Source organism: Pseudopipra pipra, chromosome Z (genome assembly GCF_036250125.1).
Source record: "Pseudopipra pipra isolate bDixPip1 chromosome Z, bDixPip1.hap1, whole genome shotgun sequence".
In the NCBI taxonomy this organism is placed as follows: domain Eukaryota; kingdom Metazoa; phylum Chordata; class Aves; order Passeriformes; family Pipridae; genus Pseudopipra; species Pseudopipra pipra.
Window position 1 is genome coordinate 63,810,789 of NC_087581.1, and position 26,253 is coordinate 63,837,041.

Consider the following 26,253-nt stretch of genomic DNA (forward strand, 5'->3'; position numbering starts at 1 on the left):
CATCTGCACACATGATGTCTATAGTATTAGGGTTTAAATGTAACATAGCACATTTTAATCTGATGTTTATAGGCCCCAGTAGGATTTTCACACATAATTTACTCTCAGTGATTTACATTAGACAGAAGACCAAATGTAGTTTTCTTCTGTATTGAGTCTGTTTTAACTCATAATTGAGAATACAAAAAAAACTAACATGACTATATTAAAAGGACTCAGTTGTGGAATCAAAGAGAAGTAATGGATACAATGCTTACCTGGTTGGATTGTCTCTAAGGTGCAGTACAATGGAGGACTAGTGTCTCACCAACCACTCTCCACCATTAATCATCAGTCCTGGCTAACTGGGGAGGTCCTGGATGACTGGAGGTTGGCCATTGACAAGAAAGACTAGAAGGGGGTTCTGGGGTATACTACAGGCTATCAGCCTGACCTCAGTACCTGGCCAGGTTATGGAACAAATAATCTTGAGTGTGATCACATGGCACATACAGAACAACCACGGGATCAGGCCCAGACAGCATGGGCTTAGGAGGGGCAGGTCCTGCCTGACCAACCTGATCTCCTTTTATTTATTTTTTATTTATCAGAATGTTCTGAATGTTGGAAAGGATACACAAGGATCATCAAATCCAACTCATTTTATGACCAGATGACCCACCTGGTGGATGAGGGGAAGGCTGTGGATGTGTCTACCTGGACTTCAGCAAAGCCTTTGACACCATCTCCCACAGCATCCTCCTGGAAAAGCTGCAGCCATGGCTTGGACAGGAGCACTCTGTGCTGGGTTAGGAATTGGCTGGAGGGCCAGGCCCAGAGGGTGGTGATGAATGATGCTGCATCCAGTTGGGATCTGGTAACTGGTGGTGTCTCCCAGGGATCAGTGTTGAGCCCAGTTCTGTTTAATATATTTACTGATGATTTAGATGAGGGGATTGAGTCTATCATTTGCAAATTCATGGATGACAACAAGTTGGTTTGGAGTGTCAATCTGCTGGAGGGTAGGAGGGCTTTGCAGAAGGATCTGGACAGGCTGGACAGATGACCTGAGACCAACAGTATGAGGTTCAACAAGACCAAGTGCCAGGTCTTCCACTTTGGCTGCAACAGCTCCAGACATCACTATAGGGTGGAGGAAAAGTGGCTGGAAAGCTGCCCAGCAGAAAAGGACCTGGAGATACTGATCAATAGCAGCTCAACGTGAGCCAGCAGTGTGCCCAGATGTCCAAGAAGGCCAATGGCATCCTGGCCTCCATCAACCATAGTGTGTCCGGTTGGACTAAGAAAGTGGTTGTCACCCTGTACTCAGCCACACCCAGAGTTCTGTGTCCAGTTCTGAGCCCCTCACTACAGGAAGGACATTGAGATTGTGCAACAGGTCCAGAGAAGGACAATGAAGCTGGTGAAGGGGCTAGAGAGTAAGTCCTATGATCAGCTGCTGAGGGAGCTTGGAGTTGTTTAGCCTGGAGAACAGGAGGCCTGGGGTGATCTTATCACTCTCTACAACTACCTCAACTACCTAAGACGAGGTTGTAGCCAAGTGGCGGTCAGCCTCTTCTCCCAGGCAACCAGTGGAGGACATAGTCTTAAGCTGAGCCAGGGAAGGTTTAGCCCAGATATCAGGAAGAATTTCCTCACAGAAAGGATGATTAGATACTGGAATTGCCCAGAGCGATGGTGGAGGTCCCTGGAGGTGTTCAAGGAAAGACTGAGTGTGGCACTTAGTGCTATGGTCTAGCTGATACAGTGTTTGGTCATAGATTGGACCTGACGATCTCAGAGGTATTTTCCAACCTAATTGATTCTGTGATTCAGTAGATCTAAAGCATGAGCCCAAAGCACCTTTCCTAGAATGCTGATGAACTTTGTAGTAGCTCACCATGGCAGTTATAATGCAATATCATAGCTGTAAGAACTTTGTATCTGAAAAAAAAAAAGAAAAAAAGCCCAAGCAAAGCAAAACAACCCAAGCCTTATGTACTTCTTTTCTTTGAATGTGGATGTGGTCTCAGTATAACTATCACTCTACACAGTAAGAGTATTTTGGAAGACCTGTTATTAAACATTTTCTTAAAACTTGTTGCTGAGTAAGAAAGGAGTACTCAGAGTAACCCTATGAAAATAATTTCAGAACAAATGCAGAAGAAGTAAAGTATCAATTCTAAGACAAATTAATTCTTATTCTGGTCTTCCTGAGGTATACTGAGTTGTTTCTCCCTTTGTCACCCTAGAGTGGTACAACATGGCAGTTATGATACCAAAATTTACTAGAGGAGTTGACTAACAATAAAATGGTAAAATGATCAAGGTCAATTGCAAGGAAAAATGAAGAAGAGACTTTAAATAAATATAGTTAAGATTAGTCTTTGGTGAATTAGCTTTATTTTAGCTTGTGTAGGATTTTGTTGTTAATTGAAGCCATTTAAAGATTTTTCTCTATCACCTCTGAAAAGTCATATGAAGGGAAAAGAATTCCTTGAGCAGTCCAAAGTTTCTGGGACCAATGCAGAAATACTGAAAAAATGAAATACTGACAGGAGGAATTTTATCCTAAATAATAGTTCTAAATGAAAAAACTCAAACAAACAGGAAGCCATGAAAATCCCTGCTCATCAGATGCAAATGAAATGCCACAAGAAGAAATGCAAATCAAAATCAAGAACTAATAGTTATACAAAAGAATGGATGAGGATTGAATTTGAGGACTAATGATTTCAGTAGCCACTGACTAATGAATTTCCCCCAGATACTGAAACTTTTAAGACTTACCTGATTGACTATTCCAGAATCAGAAAATCAACTGATCTTAGGGCAAGAAGTCCACATGATAATGTAGCACTGATCAGCAATCAAATGACATCTAGGAGCTTAGATGACAGACCTCTGTCTTATATTTTGAGTTCAAAGCACCCTGTAAATCTGGCATGTCTGATTTGGAAATCAATAGTTCTTTGCCTTAATCACTTCAGTAACATACAGTAATTACAAACTATTACTTCTGAAGAAACATTAAAAATATCAAAGCAATTAAAGGAGGCATGCAATAAACAGACAGTACAGAAAAGCAGCCATTCTTATTTATTTATTAGTTATCTAGGCATTCAGGGAATACGTGCTATTCTTAATTACAGGTTGATTTTTTTGCCAATTATACTTTGCATTATGTTTATGTTTATGTTTTAGGGGAAACCAGAGATTGAATTAAAAGGAAACCAATATGAAACAGGATGTTGTTGAATGAGAAATGAAGCTTTTCTGACAGGAATTTCTTGGAGAGGTACTTGTATAAATTCTGAAGCCCTAGATGGAGAAATTAATACAGAGACAAAAGTTAGTGGCAGAATGCCCAGGCAGAGGAATTATAGTCCCAGCCCTCCAATACATTTAGTTTGAGACCACTGAAGAAAAGGATGGAGGCTTAAATGATTCAATACATGAGAAACTATATGAATCCTTAATACAGAATATTTTACAAAATGTTCTATGTCTCATATTTCATATGCTTTTAACAAACTCAATATTTTTCCATTTCCCGGTGAATTCAGCAATGATTGATTAGACCAGTCAGATGTAACACTGAGAAAAAAATCGCAGAGGACAAGAGATAATAATGCATTCACCAAGCTAAGAGTTCAGCAAGATTGGTTGGTGGACGGTTCAGTGTGGGCCTGGGAGGTGGTTTCATCCTTCAGGCTGGTTTTCTTGTTCTATACTTCTGCTCTAGCTGGAGTGCTCTAGTGGAATGGAGTGAGGGCATTTGAGTAAAGCAAAGTACGAAAAATAATGAACAGAAAGATAGATTTATTTTGACTTGCTGCCCCCCTCTCCTTGTAACACGAGAGAATATTTTACGCTATTTAACTGTAAAAAACTGATAAATTATGTCAAAAGAACTCTTTTTCATTTTTTATGTTGTCAGACTGTGAAAATCATTGTCCAAGAAGTTATTAAAGATCAGAGCACACTAAGATTAAAAAAATCTAAAACATTATATGTTTGATATATTTTGGCAAACCTCATGTACTATATAAACTCCATAATGCTTCCCTCTCCTCACTCATTCACTTGAGTTGCCCTAAGAGGACCAGAAAAAGGGTGTTCAAATAGGCATCTGGTACCAGATTTTGTTATATCTCTTGATGTTTTCATGAACTTTACTTCTGAAGACAGAATTTCTTCGTAACAGGATGGAGTTAACTTTTACTGGAAAGAAAAAATGCAGAATTTATTAAAACATATATGTTCTGTGGGTTTTCATATACTGTGTTGCCTGCCATTTACACAGCTATTGTTCCAGAAGGATGTGCATATTTAAATAACACTTCATGTTGAACTCATTGACAAATTATTTCTCTCCTCTGTCACAAACTGAAAATAAAACTTCTTTGGAATATGGATTAAATAGTATTATAATCTTCTTGTGGAAGCCAGTTGTGTGCAGAGAAACAGTAATGCAGTACTAGAAACTTCAATACAGTTCAGAATTTTTTTACATTCCTAGGGAGACTGAAAATAAAGGTCTCAGATAGAGAATAAAAGATTTATGGGAGAATTCCCTGGCAGGACAGTGTAAAACTGAGGGGAAAAAAAAAAGAAAAAAAGAAAAAAAGAAACATTAAAGGCAAATTGTGATTTCCAAATATGTCGAAACTAGGAATTTGAAAGATTGTTCTTCTTCCCTGGGACCTTCAAGAAAGAGGTGACTTTTTTTGAGCAGTAAAATTCATTTCCCATATTCCCATATTTCTCATCCCATATTCCCTGAGATCTAGGTAGATATTTCAGTGCCTTCAGGTCCCACTCCTGGTCTTCTGCTTTCCACCATTAAATAATATCCTCAGCTAAGTAATACCTTCTAACTGCCAGCTGTGAAGCATGACAAACATGTCACTGCTGGCTTCAAGATGTACCTGTCCTGGATGATCAGTGCTAACCTTATCCTGAAGTTTTTGCTTAGACAACATGTGAATTTTTCTTCTCCACAAAACTATTCATTTTCTCAAGATCTGTTGAAGTTTTTTCTCTAATATCAATTAGAGAAAAATATCAAAATTTTCAATTACCTAATATCAATGCTTTGGAAAATTAAAATCGACACAGCAACAGTTTTCAGGGAACTGATAGACCAAAGTATCTGCTTTGTCTCTATAGGAAAGTAGGTTGGAACATCAAAGTAAAAGTTAAAAGACCAGAAATTATCAGGATGGAATCAGAAGGTAGCCTCATGCTATTTATTACACAATTGTTTCTTTGTGCAGTTTTCCTCTCAGACCTCTGATCAGTATAATCATTTTCTGCACCTTTCCTGATTTTATCAGGTCTTTTGTGAGTGCAAATAATTTGAGTTGGATACCACTTTCTAGGTATGATTTGGTATAATGTTTTTAATATTCCATTCCATCTGCTGAAAGTACTCTCTCTTCTTTTATTAATGCTTGAAAGCACATTCACCACTGCCTGTGAATGAGATTGCAAGAAAAGATTTAAAAGTATATATGCTTTAGAGTGTAGTGATCCTTGGTCTTAAGAGAGCCATGACTGGTATAGTACTAAGTACATCAAGGTCAACGCTTTTCTATTTATGTAGAGCAAACCAACCTCAGCTGATTGCAGACCTACTAGATCAGATCCATACCGAAATAAAACTTAACGTAGACTATAGTTTTAAATATACTTGTTTTGCCCTGTTTGCTCTTACCTAGACAGATCTGAATTTCCTTGGGAATCGCTGATGACCTCTCTAGTAAATTTTTACTTTAGTGTTTATTTCAATGCTCAAGACTGGAAAAATAGCAAGAAAAATGCATCAAGACTGGAAATGCTAAACTCAAAGCAACACGTATTTGTAAGTGTAAGTTTCACTGTTCAGAACTACTGCCCACATAGTAGTCATTATTTTTATTGGGACACAGTGATGGGTGAATCAAAGATTACAAAGTAGAACTACCACAAACAAGCTGCTAACAACACAGAGGCAACCTAGAATTAGTGTTGCTTCTGCATCTAGTGAAAATCAAAGAATGACTTCCTAAAGTTTTTCCAGCCACCATTTTTCGCCCTTAGATCCATCATCTTCCCTCAGCCCTATAGGGTAGACCGTGTTGGAATAATCCAGGGTAGAAAGAAGCCAGTTTTCCTAAAGGATTTAGTTTTCTTTCTGTAGTGCTTTTTAATAGAACTTGAAGCAGTAGTCAATCACCAAAGTGTGAACAAGAAGTTCTTTTTACACATCCATAACTGAATTTGCAACCAAAGAGTTGCAGGGATGATCAAAGCCTTGTAAAGTTGTCTGGACTTGAGAATGGGATGGAGTCCCTATGCCCAAATGGCAGAGTTTCCCACTTATGTCCAACAATACACCCACTCACAGCTGTGCTGGCTGAAGTAGAGCCAAGACACAAAGACTAAGGGTGACCTGGACAGGAGCTGTTAGCAATAAAGATCAGGTGGGCATGATTTTCGATCTTGAATGCTTCTGTGTGAAATGGATGCTCCCATGACAGCTCAGGGAACACAATACTTTGATGACTGTGGTCTGACAATGCATGATGCCGCAATTCTCCTTCCAGGCATGATAATTCCATCTCCTTCTCTGGACAGCTCTCAGTCCTGGATGATCCTGCTCTGAGGGGGATTTCCAAGCTGATGGCTCTCTGGAACCTCTTTTTATTCCCAGCAGAAGTTGCCCACCCCTCCCTTGATAGCCTAGCACTAATCTTTTAGTCTCTGCTGGTACCACCCCAAACAGAGCTTTTGGTTAAGATCCTCTTTTTGTTAACACATGTAAATCTTAAAAGGTTCCATAAGAATCAGTGTAAGCTTTTAATGTAAGAATGGGGTCTGCCACAAGAGCAGAGAGAGAGAAGCAGAGGAAAATTTGGGAATATTGTGATCCCTGCATGTGTCTCATTGGGAATTTGGCCTATGTGCTTGCTACCCTCAGTTCTACAGATCCCAATGTATAGGCATGTTTTGATCTAGTTTCAGTTTTACCCTTTTTCTGAGTGTACATGTGGCTCTTAGTTCCACACAAAAGGCATATGTATAACTCATGAGTTAATTTACCTGCAGTGGGGTGCTTACATTCAGAAGAGTAGAACGAGAAAAACCTACCACTGACATGGGTAGCTGTGCTGGTTTAAAGGTAAACCAGCAGGGGAAATGAATTCAACTCTCTCAAATCTCTAAAAAGAGAGATTATAAATCAGAATAACAATTTAATAAAATAATACAATAAGTACGATTATACAGACAAACAATTGGTTTTAACCCACAAACCCAAATGTATAACCCAGCACCCTGGGGCATGAACAGAGTGGTGTTCTTTGGGCCCCCTGAGTCCAAAGTAAAAGGAGAGGGGAAAACCTGTTGGTGAGAGTGCAGTTGCAGTCTGGTCAAGAGTGGTGGTTGCAGCCTGGTTGAAAAGTGGTGTTTGCAGTCCAGTCGAGAGTGGTAGTTGCAGTTTGGTTGAAAGTGGTGATCTGCAGTCTTTCTCTGGATCCCACGAGTGGTTCCAAAAGTCCCAAGACTCCAAGATTATATATTCTCCAGTTCAGGCAGGAACGCTCAGTACCTCCCTCAGGGCGGGGAGTTCCACAAAAGAGTGTGAGGACAGGGAGGCATCCTCCTATCTCACAGGCCTCTTAACACCCAGTTTATAGCCTGAGGAGTCAGGCTGCTCTGGGCAGAGGGTGTAAATAGTCTATTGATAACAGTTTCAGGGAAATGGCATGGAAGGCTATAGAATACACAGTTTTGGGTTACATCCATACAGTGATGAAATGGCCCCAGCTGTTCTAACTAGGACAGTAGCAAAGACTACCTTCTCTTGGTTTAAAAAGGTTATGGCAGAAGGAAAGGAAATCCATCCCTGCAAGTATGACTGCTGAAGCAGTCAACAAAGTTCATGTAGGCAAGACTTGGGCTAGCAACACTCTTAGCTGGCTAGATGAGGACCAGGGCAAGTGTGCATAAAATAGAGTTTAGTACTAGATGTTCTTTCCTACATAATTTTAAAAGATAATTCTTGGCAGGAAAAGCCCCTATCCTTATATTTTTGATAAAGGATATAATATGACTCTCTTCTTCTTCAGAAATTTCCTGAGGACTTTTTACTCCATTTAGTGCTCAGACTATTGTGTTTTATTACATTAGTGAGTGTCTGGTGTTTTAATATACTCTTTGTTCAGAATTGGGCAGCCCAGTTAAGTATTCATTACTTTCACTGAAAATAGTTGCTGTTCTTCTTCTGTAGGGGTGAAAAAAGTTCTTAATGCACACTCCAGAAACCACTGAAACAATTGTATTCCTTACATTTGAGAAAATAAAATTGATACTACTATTTGTAACATCTTTCTCAAAAGATTTGAGATCTCTTAAAAAGAAAAGTGTTCCCTCGGCCATTGTTCTTACTGCAGTGTAACCCTTCTTCTCTCTTTCAGTGTTTCAGGGCAATTTCAGAGCATCTGGCCTAGGAACACAGTTTATGCTTCCTGGATTTCATTTAAATTCAGCTGATGAAGTTCTCATTTTGTAGCATGACCTTTGATAAAGCCACCTTTATGCCAGAAATACTGTGTCTAGATGAAAATGATTTTTTTTTCACAGTTAGCAGGGACTGAATTAGAGCAGTGCAGCCCAGTGAAGCACACCAAGCCAGGACCCATGCAAAGATGCACACGCCATGTTCTCTAATCCCCTGCATAATGCTTTGCATCATTGTATAGCATTCCCTGAGCCCGTATAAACTTGACCAAACAGATTTACAGAGTGTAAATCTGTTGTTGTATTTGTTGCATTGTTTACTATCCTCACCATTACAGTTCCAAAGAGCAAAATTTCAAGCAAAGGTTCAACCCTGTTCAAACATCGTGGTAAAGACTTTCTGCAGGTCTCAAAGGGCAAATCCAAAATCTGAATTTATTTTATTGGTTACAGGCTTTTCTACTTCATCATATCAAAGAAGAAAGACAGTGTCTGGAGGAGACATATGAATTCAGAACTACTGCTTTGTGTTCATTCTAAGGATAATGTTAGACACACCTCACAGAAAAAAGGAAGAAACTAATTAAATTGTGAATTATATAAACAGGAGAGAGAATGCTATTGGCCCATGTAGCTTCAGAATATTATTAATCAGCCCAACTGTGCAAAAGGAAGACCTTCAAATCTGTCAGATAGCTGCCCCTGGACAGCTTATAAGTGCCTTGCAGTTAACAGGCAATCACTCATAGCATGGCCCTGATCATTATCTCAAATACTTGAGAAATTATAGCATGATTAAAACAGTGAAAAATCCCATTACTCATTTCACTAGCTCCCACTTGTCTAATTCTTCCATCTACCTCTGAACTTCAGGCCCATGCATGTTAAATTTCCCTTGTTCTGGTTAGTATTCATCCTGTTGGATTTTTTTATCGCTTTGGTTTCATCATTTTTCATTAGCTAGTAACACTTTCTAAACTGACAAAAGTCGGTATCCTTTGCAGGCAGCCATCATGCCTGCTGCTAACTGAAATTTTTTGGTAGCCAGTAATCCATTCTGTTTTTCCAGCAGTTAAGTGGATAATGCTCTATTCCCAACCATAAAAACATTTTAATCTAGGAAAAAAAAGGACAAAAGATATGACACCAAGCAGCTGAATTTATCTGGAATTGAGAAACACTTTATAGAAACTCCCATTCATGCAAATACTGCGCTTCCAAAGACAGGATAATATTACTGCATCTTCTTTGTCTACCTTTGGACTGTATGCTGAATTTTGTACTCTTTCAATGGCTTCTTCCAATTGTGTAAAAACCTGAATTTTCCTACACAGGATATAGTGGTTTTTACACAAAGTATTTGTGTAGACAGTTCTCTTCCAGCCCAAAAGAAACATGAATTTCTCAACAGGTTACTGTCATTTCAGTCCTTCTCCAGGACCCTCATTATATCTTCTAATATGTCTGGAATTAGAAGCCTAATATTAGAGTGAAAATGCTTACCCATAGGATGTAAAATGTTGAATGTGAACAAATTAATAATTTGAGTTCAGATATATTACAAAAATCTACTTTCCTTTTGAGGGGTGATGGGACTGGGGAGAGAAAAGGTAACTGCCTCAGCTGGCTATATAAGATATGAATTCTCAGTTTACTATACCCTATAATGAAAACTGTCATTAGCACTCCACGTTAATTTGACAACGAGATCATTGGCTTGGCCTGACCTGTGAAAGAGTTACACCACCAGCTGTAATGCTAATACCTGTAGCACCAGCAACATCTTTAGGATTATCTCATTTGTGTTCATTCTTTATCCAGACTGCTGGCATAAGAGTGTTCTGTGTGCACTTGTATCAAAAAAGCAAATCAACATAAGTAAAAAGAACATGTCTAGCAGCATATTAATTATATTTTTCCAATACAGAGCCAAATCATCATGTGCAAGGTCTTATGGTCACTATTTCTGCTGAGCACTGTAATTCAATGGGAACGACCACAAACAAGAAACTACTGAGCCAAATCCTTCAGTCCATGGACCAGCAGAATCCTCACTGACAATTTTTCTTTCAGAATGATGTAAGTCCCTTGTAGCATGGAGGAAAGAACAAACAAACTACTAATAACAGCAATGGGGCTAAAGAGGAATTGGAGGAAAAGAAGACATACCAGAAATATAGTTTGTGCTTCTGACACAGAATTGTTTGACTACTCACAAACAGACCTGTAATATAGAAAGATGATAAAAAAAGATGCTACACTTGGATTTCTCCAGGTGCTCTGCCTAGGTGAGCCATCTGCTTTGCTGCATCGGCAAACAAACCAGTGAGATAAAATCCCAAGTGCTGATAAAAGCAATGAAATTTGCTACTTTTAATAATGTAATTCTTTAATAGATATTATGTATTTAATATAAGGTTAAAAGTTTTACACACCCATCTTGTGGCTGGATGAATTACTTTATCTCTGGAACAATCATTATGCTAATAGATAAAGTTATGGCTATTAATGGTTCATGTAATAAATGTTCCAGTGTGATGTGCAAGGTGAACATGAATTCACCCTGATCTTCACCAGGGCTATTTCTGTAGCCTCAACTGATGCCATTTAGATCTGACTGCAGAATAGGAAAGGAAGGGACCACGTGATGAAACATGTCCAAGCTTCCCAACTTAAACCACCAGAATTGTAAGTGTTTGCAGAATGATATTTTAAGTTGAAGTTTCTGTGTATATGTTAACCTAGTAAAAAACCCCCTGAAGATTCAATTTACCAGTTCTGTTGGTAAAGTATAATAATTTACTTTTGGAATGCAATTCACAGCTGATATTGATGTGAACATTACCAAATTAATAACTTAAAGGACTTATATATCTGAAAGCTTACCTTTGTTCCAAGTGATATCAATAGCTCAAATAAAAGATTTTATTTTCCATGGAAAAACCCCTCACAGGGAATCAGAAATTACTCGTGTAATTAGAGTAAACTGAAACATAGCAATGCACTTTAAAGAAATAATTTAGGCCACACAAAACTAAGCCTCAGTTTTGCAAAGAGGGTTCCAGAAATGTTTCTGACATTTTTAGAGTAGACATGCATGCATTTCAGCAAGATTTCAGTGGAGTTCATGGACAAAAAGCATGGGACATTAACTACTATGTAATTTTCAAACTTTGCTGCATGCATGTTTGTTAGTACCAAACAACTGCATTGCAGGGATTATTGGTTTTCCTGAATAGATGCAAACAACGTTCTTTTATTGAAGCTGAGGACCCCATCTTCAGCACCGTAAACCAGAGAGGTCTGGAACAGACAAGAGAATCAGGCTGGAGATACTTTTCCAAATGTCTATTATGTATGACTTTATTTTTAAAGACCAACTGTCTTTTCATTCTCCTGTTAAAATGTTATATTTATCTGGCTCCTTTGTTTGCAAGCATATTCAGCTATATTGATGTACTAAAGAGACTCTTCCAGTTTACTGTGTGCTCTGACTCCTCCCTGCTTTATCCTTTGTAAACACAACCATTTTAAAATTCTGAGGTAAAGTCAATCATGAGTTCCTGATCACCCTCTTTCTGTACCAAGGAACAACATATTGAATGTTTACCTGAATGTTTAAAAATTGATAACGCAGCTCTAATCAGAAGAAGTAGTCAAGATTAATCAAACAATTCTTGATGGATTTTATTCTTGGTTTTCTGTCAATAAAGCCTTTAAGCTTGGAAGTTGTTAAACTTAGAAGAATGGTTTAATGTAGGTTAGTATTCAAGGCGGTAAATGAAAATTATACATGTCTATCAGATTTCAATTGATGTTCAGCCAATGATAAAGTTGAGCTGATGTTCTAGCAGTGATATACTTAAGATTATAAGATCTGCCTCATGCATTAGAAAAAGTAGCGTTTCTTGTATAAACTTCTCTTTTTGCTGTGGACACTTCCTAATATAACACATTACCTGAACTCCAAATTTTAGGGGAGATGCAGAATGGAAACTCTGCCATGTGATGAGATCTCAATAAACAGTCCATCTCATTTTCCTTTTCAGTTAAAATTGAATCATGCCTTTCTATCCAGTAAGAAGGAAATTACATGCTTAAATTGTTTTAAAGAACTGAACTGTGAAATTTTAAAATATTCTGAGTACCAGAAAGACACTGCAGAAGTGCTAGCTATTTGCATGTATGCTGATAATATTAATGCTTTGTATTGATTTGAACACTCAATTTCTAAATAATTGAAGTGTGCATTCAAGATTGGCAGATTTTGACTTCACACTACCTAGGACTAAAGAATTTATGAGGTTTCCCCCTTTTACATGCTTAACTACTTCTATATCCAGGTTAAATAGAATAGAAAACAGGTTTTAAGTGCTAATGAGGGAGGGATTAGTTCTTCAGCAGGGCTTATATAGTTCTATAAATATCTGGAAGACAATGTTATATTATTTCTAAAGCAACTCTTTCAAATTATGACCATTGATTACAGTTATTTTACCAATTACTGGAAAAAATACAATTTTTTTTTCTCTCAGGGATTTGTGTAAGATATCTGTCGAAGAAAAAATTGTTAATTTACAAGTGAAATGACGCATTTAATATTTTGATAGTTGTAGCTTCTTCATGCCCTTAATTTTAAGCCTTAAGCTATTTCAGTAGCACATAGTTTACATATTGATATTGATTTTGACTCGACTGTAAATTTCCTATGCATTTAAATGGAGAATTCTTCATTACTGTCTTCATTATTGATCCATTGCCATAGGGAAAAAAAAAACAGAGAACATTGTATGAGGCCCTGTGAAGGGATATTATTGCAGCATCACCACTCACCACTTTGCAGAGTGGCATCTTGAATATCATTCTTCAGCAAATGCAGTTGATTTGGAAATTCACTCAGTTTATAACCTTGACTTGCTTGATTTTTTCCTCTGTAACTTTACCGCATCTTTAAGTGGTTGGAGTTCTTTCCTGAAACTTTTTTTATAGTCCTTTGAAACTCAGGATTCTCTGTTTCCTGTAAAATGACAATTCTGTGTCTCTGGTGCCATGGGAAATATAGCTGAAATACCCAGACACTACGTGATGAACAAAAGGCAAAGAAGTTAAGGATCTGACCAGGATATATCATCATATTACAATTTTTCTCATCATACCCCTGAAAGAGTTATTTTAAGAAAAGTACACCTTTGCTTGCAAAACCAAAATAAATAGATGTGCCTAAATTAAAAAAGAAAAAAAAAAAGAAAAAAGAAAAAAAAAAGAAAGAAATGTGGAAATGACATCTGTATACCTGTCTTCCAGAAGCATCTTTTCGAAATGCTTAAATCTTCTCTCTGTTATTATTTGAGACAGCTGCCGAGATTCTCTATCCAGGCTGAATTTTGCTTTGTGGTGTAATTCACACTGGTGCTCGGAACTAAAATAGGAGCCTGAATAAATTTCTGTGGCTTCCTCCCACACACAGATTTGACTAACATGCAGATACATGTTGAGTCTTATGTTCTCTTCACAGTGATTCTCATCTCCAGTAGCAGCATACAACTTTGATTACTTGGCAAAGAAGTTTACTGAGATACTTAAACATTGGGTTTTTTATGTATAGTTTAAATTGCCAGTAAAAAAGAATAATTTAAAAGATATAATTTTGAACAGTCTTAAACGCTACTTATCAAGATACATTTTGAGGAGTCTGATTAATATTTTATTTTATTTACTGTATCCTCAAAACTGAATGCTTTCAGGATTTGCATGTACCTATTATAGATTATATATGATGGGTGTAACACTCACATAAGTATAAATCAGGAGTTGCCCTGCAGGTTAGACTGTTACAGTAGTTCTACCTGTCTTTTTAATTTTTTTCTCTCAGCACAGAGGCAAACTTTTGGGGAGACATGCAGATTGGACCTACAGCAAACCTCTTTTGGGGAGATATGCAGCTTGGACCTACAGCAAACCTGAAGCATGCAGAAGCAGCACTGGGGAGAAGGGAAGGAGGCATGAAGAAGAAAATTGTTTTGGTTCCTTTGAACTGTGTTTATCAAGTTGTATTTTGAGACAGAAACTCTTGGATGTTGGCACTGCTTTGCCATCTACATCGTTTAAAGTCTAGTGCATAGCAGTGGACTCTCAGTACACCCAAAACCCTCTTTCTAGATTTCCCAGGTGCATTCATGTCACAAAAATAAGCAGTATTTTAAAAAAAGGGCTAAAAACATAAATCTGATGTTCCTGCTATGCTAGCATCTATTTATTGACTGCTCTGTAGATCCAAATTCAGTGAAGGAAAAGCATGTCACAGGGAGCTGCTTTCAAATTTTATTTTCTTGCCTCTTGAATAAACATACTCAAGTTGCACAGACCTAAGAAGAATGTCCTTAGAGAGATATTTAATTTATGTTCATTATTTTCTCTATGACATATTGCCATGTAACCCAAAGTGATTTGTTTCCAGTCAGAAGGCAGAAATGGAATATCTGGAAACGAAAGTGGAGTATGCTTTGTGGGAATCTAGTGACACCATATTAAAATGGTGTACTTAGTTAGGACCCTGATTAGAATAGTTTTGGCATGTAAATGTTTCTGGGTATATAAAAAGCAACTTTATCATGCGCTTGGGCACACGTGACAATTTAGAAGATATTTATTTTTCTTAGAAGGGATGCACTGGTCAGACTGCTAATAACTATACTAATATCAACACTACATCTAGCAAAATCTTACTCATTATATTTTTTAATTAAAGTAGTTAGAAAGTAAGCCAGCCACTTGGTATATTTTTTTCTCTTGTAATACAGGAGCCTTTGAAAATCTTACAGCCTGTGCTACTCCTAAAGTCAGAGAAACTGTTTAAAGAAGTTTCCTCTGGCCTTCAAATTCATGTATCAGTTCATCAGACACCATGTAAAGAAACCATGGTGCTAACTTACACTAGATGATGATCCCACCCTATAAGTATATGTAAGGAGGATGATACATGTATTTAATATGTGAACAAGCCATTAGGGGAAAAGATTTGAGTTGGAGGGATTATTGACTATCTTAGGGAGAGCACAATGGTGTGGCATAACTACGGCATGGCATTCTACAGAAGTAGAATGCACATAATTTTTCAAGAAAAACACATTCATGTAACTCATTGAAAATGCTGTCATTAATGAGCAGTTTAACATTGTTGCCTAAAACAGAAAAAACTTCTGGACAATATTAATATAGATAACGTAGAAAACAGTACTTTTAATAAAGCACTTTGGGGTGCAGCAAATACATAAAAGTGCACAGGGGTGTACAGGGGTTCTACAATTTTATAGCTTTAATCCATCCAATCCAAGAATTATCTCTGACCCCAGGACCTCTCCAGATATGGTCCCCCTCAGCACACCTCCTTGGAATTGAGTTGGACGTCTCAAGATCCCTTTCTTCCTCATCTTCCTCCTCCTCACAGCACACACTGTCTTTGGAGCTCCTCCAAGTTTCCTGGGCCTTCAAGGTTGCTTCGACTACAATGATATCTTATTATGCTCTTCTAGGCATATGTCTCAAACAAGATGCACTTGCTAGAGTTTTCTCCCTTGAAAAGAACGTTAAAACAAAACCCGAATAATTTAGAAAATTTGATATGAAGCATGAGAACAGGGTTTGGCAACCATCAACTGCTATTCTAAAGTGTTAGAAACCATAAAACCATACTAAAAATCCGTATTTGCTACAAATCTTAAGAATCTTAAGGCATCAACATCTGTGGTGCTTTTCAGCATTCCAGAAGTGCCTGCAAAGCCGATGATCGTTGCAAATGCAGAGAAGAATACAGCCTAGAAAGCCCTCTCGCCGAAAGTTTTGAAGAAATTATTTGGATTTTTTTAAACCTAAATGTTATTTTTCAACTCAGAGATTCTCCTAACTTTGAGAAACACATCATGAACAAGCTGAGTCCTGCATAGGATCGTGGAGTGGTGTTTGTGACTGAAGGACGGTTGATAGTTTTATTTGGTAAACACGTTTTCAGGCTCATTTCACAAAGAATTGCTAAGGGTGTAAAGGGAATATCTGATGCCTTCTGAGTTCCCCTTGCAGAATTGTAACAGAAATGCTTTAACAGAAGTCTTCTAAGGTTACTACGAGGTGTTGCTCTCCACTCTCTGGGTCTTTCTTCTGACACCTCACTGCAACACTGCATGGCAGTGCCAATGTACATGCCACATGTTAGTCTAGCTCAGCAGGGTGCACAGGGAGACCAGGGCAAAGCAGGCGACTGAGTTATGTTTTTTAGATCTCCTTTAATAAGGTAAAGCTGCAGTTACTGATTTTAGAGTGGTTACCAGAAAGCATGACTGTCCCCTTTTACAAAGCAATGGTGGTGACTCCTAGGAAATGCTGCTGAGGATTTTTTGCTTCATACATGCCCTGTATCTGCTTTAAGAAGGCAGGCCTCTTACAGAAATCATCAAAGAATGAACAGCAGTCTTATCTAGCCAGTGGACCTAATTTGGCCAACTTCTTCCACAAGAAACATTGTATCTTCAAACTAAAGATAGCAAAGAGCTAAGTGAAAGCACGAGAAGCTCCTGGAACCAGTCCTTTTTTACTAGTACAAGTTCCTTGTTCAGCATGGGAAGAAAGTAAAAGTTCTTTCAAGGGACAAAAAACCCCCCACCAAAACCAATCAACCAGTCAAAAGCAAAAGCAAAATAAAGAAAGGAAAAAACCTAAAATCAAAAGTCCTTAAAACTGTGAATCAGTCTGGTGTACAGCATATCTGATTGGAATTGTCCCATGATTTTTTGTGGGGCTTCACTGAATTCTCGATATGCCTTTAAGTACTCAAACATTGATGAATGACTTTTTTAATGGAAAAGAAGTATCCGAGAATGATTAAAACACAGTCTTGAAGTTCTCATAACCAGAATTTCCTTGGATTAGGAGGAACAAATGTAGGTTGTGATATGAAAAACTAGGAAATCATTACATAGGTTTCTCATAATAGTAGCAAATATAGAGACATGTGCCTTACAATACTCCAAGGCTGACTCTGCAAGGAAATTGTACTCTTTGACTATTGACAAATTCATATTAGAAGCATAGAATGGTTTGGATTGGAAGTGATCTTTAAAGGTTAACTAGTCCAACTGCCCTGCAAAGAACAGGGACATCTTCAATTAGAATAGGTACTCAGAATCCCATCTGACCTGACTTTGAATGTTTCCAGGAATGTTGCCCTCCCTGGGCAACCTGTTCCAGGATTTCACAACCCTTGTGGTATAAGTAGAAAATTCACTTCTTTCAGTTTAAAAACATTATCCCTCGTCCAATCACTATTGGCCTTACTAAAAAAGTTTCTCACCATCTTTCTTGTAGGCCTCCTTCATGTGCTGGAAGGCTTCAGTGAGGTATCCCGGGAACCTTCTCTTCTCCAGGTTGAACAACCCAAACTCTCTTAGTCTGTATTCTAAGGAGAGGTGCTCAGTCCTTCTGCTCTTCTTTGTGGCACTCATAGAGACCCTTTCACCCCCTCCCAACAGGTTCATGACTTCCATGTACTCAGAACTCCAGAGCTGGATAAGTACTCCATCTTTGATTTAGTGCATCCAGGACAGGGTTTCTAAGGACATTCCCATGCCATGCCTTCACTGCTCTCTTCCTGAAGGACAATAATGGGACCAGGTTTATCAGTAACTGTATCAGTAGCACTTTAGCTAGTACAGTTCTTTCTCTGACCAACATTAAGAAGTGCCAGTCACAGAACCTCTACAAAATTTTTATCTGCACAGATTCAAAAGACTTGGCCCTCAAATGAACAGAAGTTTGCATATTTGTATTTACACAGAGACTGTATAAGGCCTTTACAAGCATTGTTTAAAGGTCAGGGTAACCTCCACTATCAATATATACTGAGGGGTAAACTGGTCAAGAGCAGCCCTGCCAAGAAGGATTTGAGGGTGATGGTGGATGAGAGGCTGGAGATGACCCAGCAATGTGCACTTACAGCTCAGAAAGCCAGCTGTGTCCTGGGCTGCATCAAAAGCAGTGTGGCCAGCAGGTTGAGTGCGAGAATTCTGCCCCTCTGCTCTGGTGACACTCCACCTGGAGTACTGCATCCAGCTCTGGGATCCTCAATCCTCAGCACAAGGAGGATATTGACCTGTTGCGGTGTGTCCAGAGGAGGTCACCAAGATGATCAGAGGGATGGAGCAGCTTTTCTGTGAGGAAAGGCAGAGAGAATTGGGACTGTGCCCTTATAGCAGGGCATTGCAGTTGCTGGTATCTGTGAGGAAGAGAAAGCTCAGATTACACAGCTCTTATCCTCTCTCCCTCACAACTGTGATTTTAGTGTGATTACATACTACTTTGAAATGGCACTTTCTTTGTTTAATTATGAAATAAAAGCCACAGAATCACTGGTTATTTGTTTTGTTTTGTGTTCTTTCCCCTACACAATCTCTAAACACAGCCTTTGCAAGTTGTAATCAGATTTGTCATCATATCTGTATACTTGCGCTGTATTTCTCAAGGTTCAAGGTTTATCTGCAGCAGCTGCTGTACAAACATATATAGAGTAAACTCTAAGCTAATAATGCAGCTAAATGAGAGAGTGCACAGAAACTCCTTTTTTACCTCTCAAGGGTGAGGTGCACCACAGCAGAGAGGCACCTTTGATTTTGATTGTATTTCAAACCGAAGCCTAAGCAACTTACTCTTGAAAGCATGGATTTATTTTGTGTTTGGAATTAGGCATGCTCTTAAGCACTGTACTGTAGACTAGAGAACTTTATTTCTTACAGTTCTCCAGCTACCTCTGTGCTAGGAGTCTTTACAACTATGGTCATCTCTGCTGGTGCTGGACCCAACACAGACTTGACTGCTGGGCTTCAGACTGAGCAGAAGTGCCTGCACATCTCCAACCCCATCATGGCTGCCCAATACATGGCTGACCATAACAGGTCATCTCAGAACCCGCTTCCTGTGAATTAGATGCTGCAATTTGCATTAGGTACTGCCTGGTACAGTTTGCTGTGTGTCATTTCCACTTGTAAAAATCTCTGAAATTATTTTAGGTTCAGCTTGAACATCCTTCATGTTCAGCAAAGAGGTGCTCTTCCTCCCTGGAAGGCATTCACCACTAAGGCTTCAATTTCCCATGTCTCCTTCTTCACCTCTCATTATCTTCTGCAACACTTAACTGAATGTTTAAGGAGTGCCTCTGATTAAATACGGGGAGCTTTTGTTTTTTAGCTTGGTGTCTCCCATCTGTCATTACCTTAAATATAGTGAAATTTTAAAGCTATCTTATTCTGATAAATTTTGAGATACTATATAATATCTCAAAATTTCTTCGAGCTCTCTGCAGAAAGCATACTTTTCCCCAAAATGTATGGAAAAACAGAGTTTAGATTTTTAGATATTTATTTAACAATGTCTCATGCTTCAGCTGGGGACTTCCAGTCTAGCAGCTTGCTTCTCTTTTTCATGAAAATTTTCCATGAAATTTCTCTGAAGGTTTTTGTTGTATAGTACTGTTTTCATATTCTCTTTCATATTCTACTCCCCTTTTAGTGTGATGAGCACCAGCACTTCGACTCAGAACTGTTTCTTCATGTGTCACATTGCTGTTATCTATCTGATATATAGTGTATGTTGAAAGGTGTTCAGGGAGATTTTTAAAATAAACATTTTGAAATAAACATTTGAAAGAATTGCTTCTACTCCTCCTCAATCATATTCTGTACCATGCTGAACTATTGGATTACACAGTAAAATGTTCTAAGCAGGGCTGAAATGGGCACCCTGAAATGTTGACTCCTGGTAATCTTGCACATGGTGTGTTTCTGTTGATAGGGAAGAGCTGGTGCCTGTTCTTCTCCAGGTCTGAGCTTCCTCCAGCCCTTGGAAAGGTGGGACTAGGGACTCTGTGATCAGAGTTAGACCCATTTGTGGACTCTGTCTCCTTGGGTTTGCAGTTCTTTTTTATGTGTGAGATCATGGAACAACAAAGCTCTGGTAAAGCCTTTGTTAGACACCAGATCAGTAATTATTGGGTCAGAATCACCTTGTGGGGAGTGTGTGTGTGTGTGGAGTGGGAAGGGATGGGTCAAACCCCACAGAGGTGGGGTAGTGTCATATCCCTAATGACAGGCCCCTGGGAGCCCACTTGGGAAAGCTGTCATTCACAAACAGCCTGGGAAAACTATAATACACCACAGCTCCTGGAGCCCTTAAGCCAGCTCAGATTGGCAGGGACAGTGAGAACACTGCCCCTCACCCTGACCTGGAACCCTAGAGTAGCTGGTGGGTCAGAGACCCCGCCTGCAGGGTTTGGTCATAGGGACCAGAGCACATAAAACCACAGGCATGTGTCTGTTGCATGTCACAGACCTGACACCTGGATGTGTGAGAGCTGTAAAATGCAAGGTTTCAGTGGTAGCTCTCTCTCCCTCTTTCTCTTTCTCTCTTTTTGCTTCCTCTGCTTCTCCTTCTGCTCCTTTCTTGATGCTTTGAGTGGCTTGGAGCTGGAGGGATTGGATTTTTACTTAGGTGTTGTGGATTAATATGTGCTCAGTTGATATTGTGGTGGAACATTCTTTCCATCTTTTTCTTTTTCTTTCTTTCTTTCTTCCTTTCTTCCTTTCTTTCTTTTCTTTCTTTCCTTTCTTTTCTATATTCCTTTCTTTTTTCTTTCTTTCTTTTCTTTCTTCCTTTCTTTTTTCTTTCTTCCTTATTGGTGCCAGTATTTGAATTTCCAGGACAAATCACTTTTAGTGAAATGCTGCCAGTTACAGTTAACCACCAGTTAATATTTTAATCACTGAACACTCTTCATTCTACCAAGAGCATCTCACTCAATGTTTGCTCAGACCATTATTATGTCTTAGCACTCAGCAGACACTTTTAATTTATGGAAAGCTTTTCTATGCCTTCAACCAAATTGCAATTTTTCTTTCCTCTTATCTATTTTAGTTTGCATTTTGCATTGAAAAGTTTCTTTTTTTGTATTTTTTCTTTATTCAACTGAACATACAATCAAGTTATCATTGTGAATATCTTGAATCAAAACTTTTACCAAACTGCAGTGCAGCAATTATGCAAATAATTGACTGAACAATTTTAGCATTACAAAATTAGCATACTGTATTTAAGAATAAATAAAAAGTTATAATGGATTTTAAATATTTATGATAAGTTGTTTATCACAGAAAATCATCACAGCACCAATTTTTTTAAGTTTGTTCCTCTACAAATTTTCTCTTGCCTTACAACATGCTGTTATGACTAAGATTTGAGATATGATCCTCAACTGTTTTAAATTAGGGGAACCCTACTGTTTTTTATGAAGTTCTGTGAATTTGTATCAGCCACAATTCCACACTTCTTCTATGACATTCTGTGAGAAAGCTGGACAGCGTTATGGGACTTATAGAATGTGTTTTGCTTTTTCTTTTACTGAAATCCCTTTTTTGACTTGGAATTTGTCAGTCAGCATTTGGGATAAATTAACATTGTATTTTTTGTCACTCTGAAGCCATATAGAGTAGTCTCTGCTCAGATGCTCCATGAAGTCCTAGCACTTCTCTGAACAGGCATGGACTTCATTCTTTCTCAGACTTACACTCTGTTACACTGGAAGAAGACCTACCAATCAAACATTCTTACTTGCAACCACACTTAGGCCTTCAGTTGCTGCTTAAAGAAATCGTGCCTGAGGTTTTAAAAAATTTGCAGTGATTTGCCTCCAACCTCTGCTTCTTGGATTGGGGTCTCTCAAAGGAGCAACATCACTCAAACTACTGCTCAGCTGCATGAGATGAAAAAATATACAGCATGCCCCTGGAAAGCATTTTCAAGGGACCCGATCCTGCTCCTTGCTTATCATTACAGTGACTGCAGAAGATGAAAACCAGATGAGGTTATCAGTTGCTGTGAGGCATGTGTGTGATGTGGGCTAGACAGATGAACACAATCTGCCCCACTCAGGATTAATGCAATTGATGTACACCCCAATAGAATTCAAATTTAGCTCCTATGCTGCATGTTCAGATGATGATGTGGTAGCACAATTCCTTCCTTCAGTGAAGTTTCTATAGGAAATCCCTATATTTCTCATCTCTTTAGACTTACACAGCTATGATAAGAGAGATGAGTAGCTATAAACACACAGCGAGGAGAGGATTTTGATAAATTTGCAGTAATCTAGCCCAGCATCTTGGTATCTTACTGCGTGATAGCTGGCTTTCAGCATCACTACTAATCATGGCAGTCACGACTGCTGATCCTGCATGCAGGTCATTACCTGCTATGCAGCTCATCTCTCCTGAACTCTGATGAGTGCTGTTCTGGGAAACCCCAGGGTTCCAGATGGCATGTTCACAATATTGTGTGCCAAGTAGACGGGCTGCTATCCAGAAACCTTAAATCACATCTAGAAAAAAATGGATTAAGCTAAAAATAAAAATGCAAGCATTGATTCATGACATCCAAACCAAACAGTAGTTACAAACAACAGTTACAGTTATTTATAAAATTCACAGACTGAGAAATGAAAGGAAGATAATTCAATCTATTTACAGTAAAGTTATATCACTGAAACATTCCTTCAGCTCTTAGGAGTCCACTTTCTTATGAGAGCACTATAAGTCTTTTAGCAAGCGCCCTCTGAAGGCTCACATGTGGTCCAGACATTCATTGCTTCCTAGGCAGTAACTCAACACCAGTCTTGAAACTTCAAATTTGCAGTACTGGAGCAAGAGCAGTTAGGTGCCAGGGAACTACAGGTCCCTGGCTCATGTCTGTGTCTGTTCTGTATGAAAGGTCAAAACAGGGAATGAACCGGATACTTGCCCTGTCAGAAACTGAGTGGGAGCTTCCGGTGCTAATGCCAGTGAATTTTGAACAAGATCAACCTCTTTACCTGGGAAAGGACACATATACCAGATAGTTAAAATAACATAGCTAGTATGAAAATAAAGTAGAAGAAATTGCTTGGATACATGTTTAGATTTTTGGGACTCCTTCCTATGAGTATTGCAATTAAGAACTGCCCAAGCAGTTGAATTCTTGTTAGGCATTATACAGCTAAAGAGAGACAGATAATTAGATTTAAGCCTCTGAGATAAACTCATAATTCTTCTCAAGGCCTTTTTTCCTCTCTTGTGTCTAACCCACTTGCTCTGCTAATTGGGGTACTTCAGTAAACAAATAACACGCTGCCCTATGGTGTAATCTGCTGGGGGTGTGGGAGTGTGGGAGAGTTTTGTTGCTATGGGTTTATTTCCCTTCTGGAACTAATATTATTTTTTAGGCTGCTCGGGAAAAATCTGATTGGATACTTCATAAATTACCATGTTTTTGCAGGATATCTGTCTAACAATTTTCTGCCTCTCTGTCTTCTGTTTACAGGCAAATAGGGGGTTCTGAGGAAAGAAGACAAGCAAAAGGTCTCAAAGCACTTGCACGGAGAAGACAGAAACAACAGCTCAGCCAGTTACTTCCATACCTAAAAGCTTGTGCCAAGACTTCATGATGTAGCCTCTCAAATACAATAATAGCGCCCTGCACTCACTGTGTACAACACAGAAAGAAAGACAAGGATGACGGGCAAGCTGATATTTTCATATTTTCAGTGATATGGCTTAACATGTAAATTCCTTGACCATTCTGTGTGCCCAGGTGGCCAAGATGACCAGTGGCATCCTGGCCTGTACCAGAAATGGTGTGTCCAGCAGAACCAGCATAGTGATTGTCCCCCTGTGCTTGGCACTGATGAGACTGCACCTTGAGTCCTATGTCCAGTTCTGGGCCCCTCACTACAAGAAGGATATTGAGGTGCTGGAGCATGTCCAAAGAAGGGCAAACAAGATGGTGAAAGGTCTGGAGCACAAGTCTTATGAGGACTGGCTGAGGAAACTGTTTAGTCTGAAGAAAAGGAGGCTCATGGGGGGAACCTCATTGCCCCCTACAACTACCTGAAAGGAGGTTGACTTGAGGGAGGTGTCGATCTCTTCTGCCAAGTCTCAAGTGAAAGGATGAGAGAAAATGGCTGAAAGTTGTACCATGGGAGATTCAGACTACATGTTTGAAACTTTTTTTTCACTCAAAGAGTAGTTGAACACTGAGATAAGTTGCCCAGGGAGGTCGTGAAATCACCATCTCTGAAAGTGTTCAAAAGGTGCCTGGATGTGACACTTGGGGATATGGTTTAGGGGAGATTTTGGTGGTGCTAGGCTGATGTTTGGACTAGTTGATCTTGAAGATCTCTTCCAACCTTGATGATTCTGTGATTCTTTGATTTATTCTCCCTTAACCTCTGCTACAAATTTATTCTGGAGTGGCTGTCAAAATCAGCATCTTCTCAATTTCTTCTGCCATCAAAACGACCTCCAGAAATCAAACCAAACAAGATAAAAAAGACCCCATCAATACTCTAAAGAATCAGAGGCATGATCCATTTAACGTTTAGATACATGCATGATCTTAGTGTTCACAAAGCCATGACAGACTTCTGTCAAAACAGGGATGCCATGAAGTGTTTGCAAGGCTGTGCATTACAGACTAGTAAAAACAGAGCCCCCAGGGCTGGCGGTTGGTGCATATGTGCACATAGATGATCTGCTGTCACTGAGGCCTATGACCTTGTTTTGGAAGTACTTGTTGTTTCACAAGTGAGGGAATCTAAAAGTGCCCTGCAAATTCCTCTGAAGAAGCCAGACTCATTGGACAAGCAACAGACATGCCAACCTGCCTGCACCACAGTGACGGTCATCTCATTGTTTTCAGAGGAAACACCTTCCCTCCATCCCTCCCTTCTTTGCAGGCTTAACTTTACCCTGATTTTCTGTGCCTCCTCCCTTCCAGTGGTGCAAGGAGATGGGGAGTGGGGGCTGTGTTCAATAGATATTGCAGTAGCTGAAGCAGTGCAAATACCATTTGTTTAAAACTATCCAAATTTAAAAACAGGTTTAATGGTAGATATCCAACCAGGCAGTGCTGTTTTTACGCATGAAATACAGGTAATTTTCTGGTGGAGAAAGCTGAGAAAGTGGTGTGCTTTCAGCCAGAAAAGTGTTAGCACTGAACCTTAAGGTATGTTCATTCACAGCATTAAAGACCAAAGAATTATTCTAAAATGATAGAGAAGTAAAATGCCACCCGTGGCTATAGTTCCATGTAATGAAATAGGAGAATACTGGGCAATGAGGAAACAGTAATGAGTGAATCTGGTAAGGGTTGTTCGGGTAAACCAAAATGATCCTGCACTGATTCAATCATAACACATTACAAGATAATTTTGATGGATTCTCTCTTTGGAGTGGTTTGACCCTGGCTGAATGCCAAGTGCCCACCAAAGACGTTCTTATCATTTCCTTCATCATCTGGACTGGGGAGAGAAAATAGAATGAAAGGCTTGGGGGTTGAGATGAGAAGAGGGAGAGGTCACCCAGCAATTACCATGACGGGCAAAGCAGGCTCGACTAGGGGAAATTAATTGAATTTATTACCAATCAAATCAGAGTGGGATAATGAGAAGGAAATCTTAAAAACACCTTCTCTTCACCTCTCCCTTCTTCCCAGGCTTAACTTTACTCCTGATTTTCTCTACCTCCTCCCTCCCAGTGGTGCAAGGAGACGGGGAATGGGGCCTGTGTTCAGTTCATCACACATCTCTGATGCTCCTTCCTCCTCACTGGGAGGACTCTTCACACTCTTCCCCTGCTCCAACATGGGGTTCCTCTCATGGAACACAAACCTCCACAAAGTTTTCCAGTGTGTGTCCTTTCC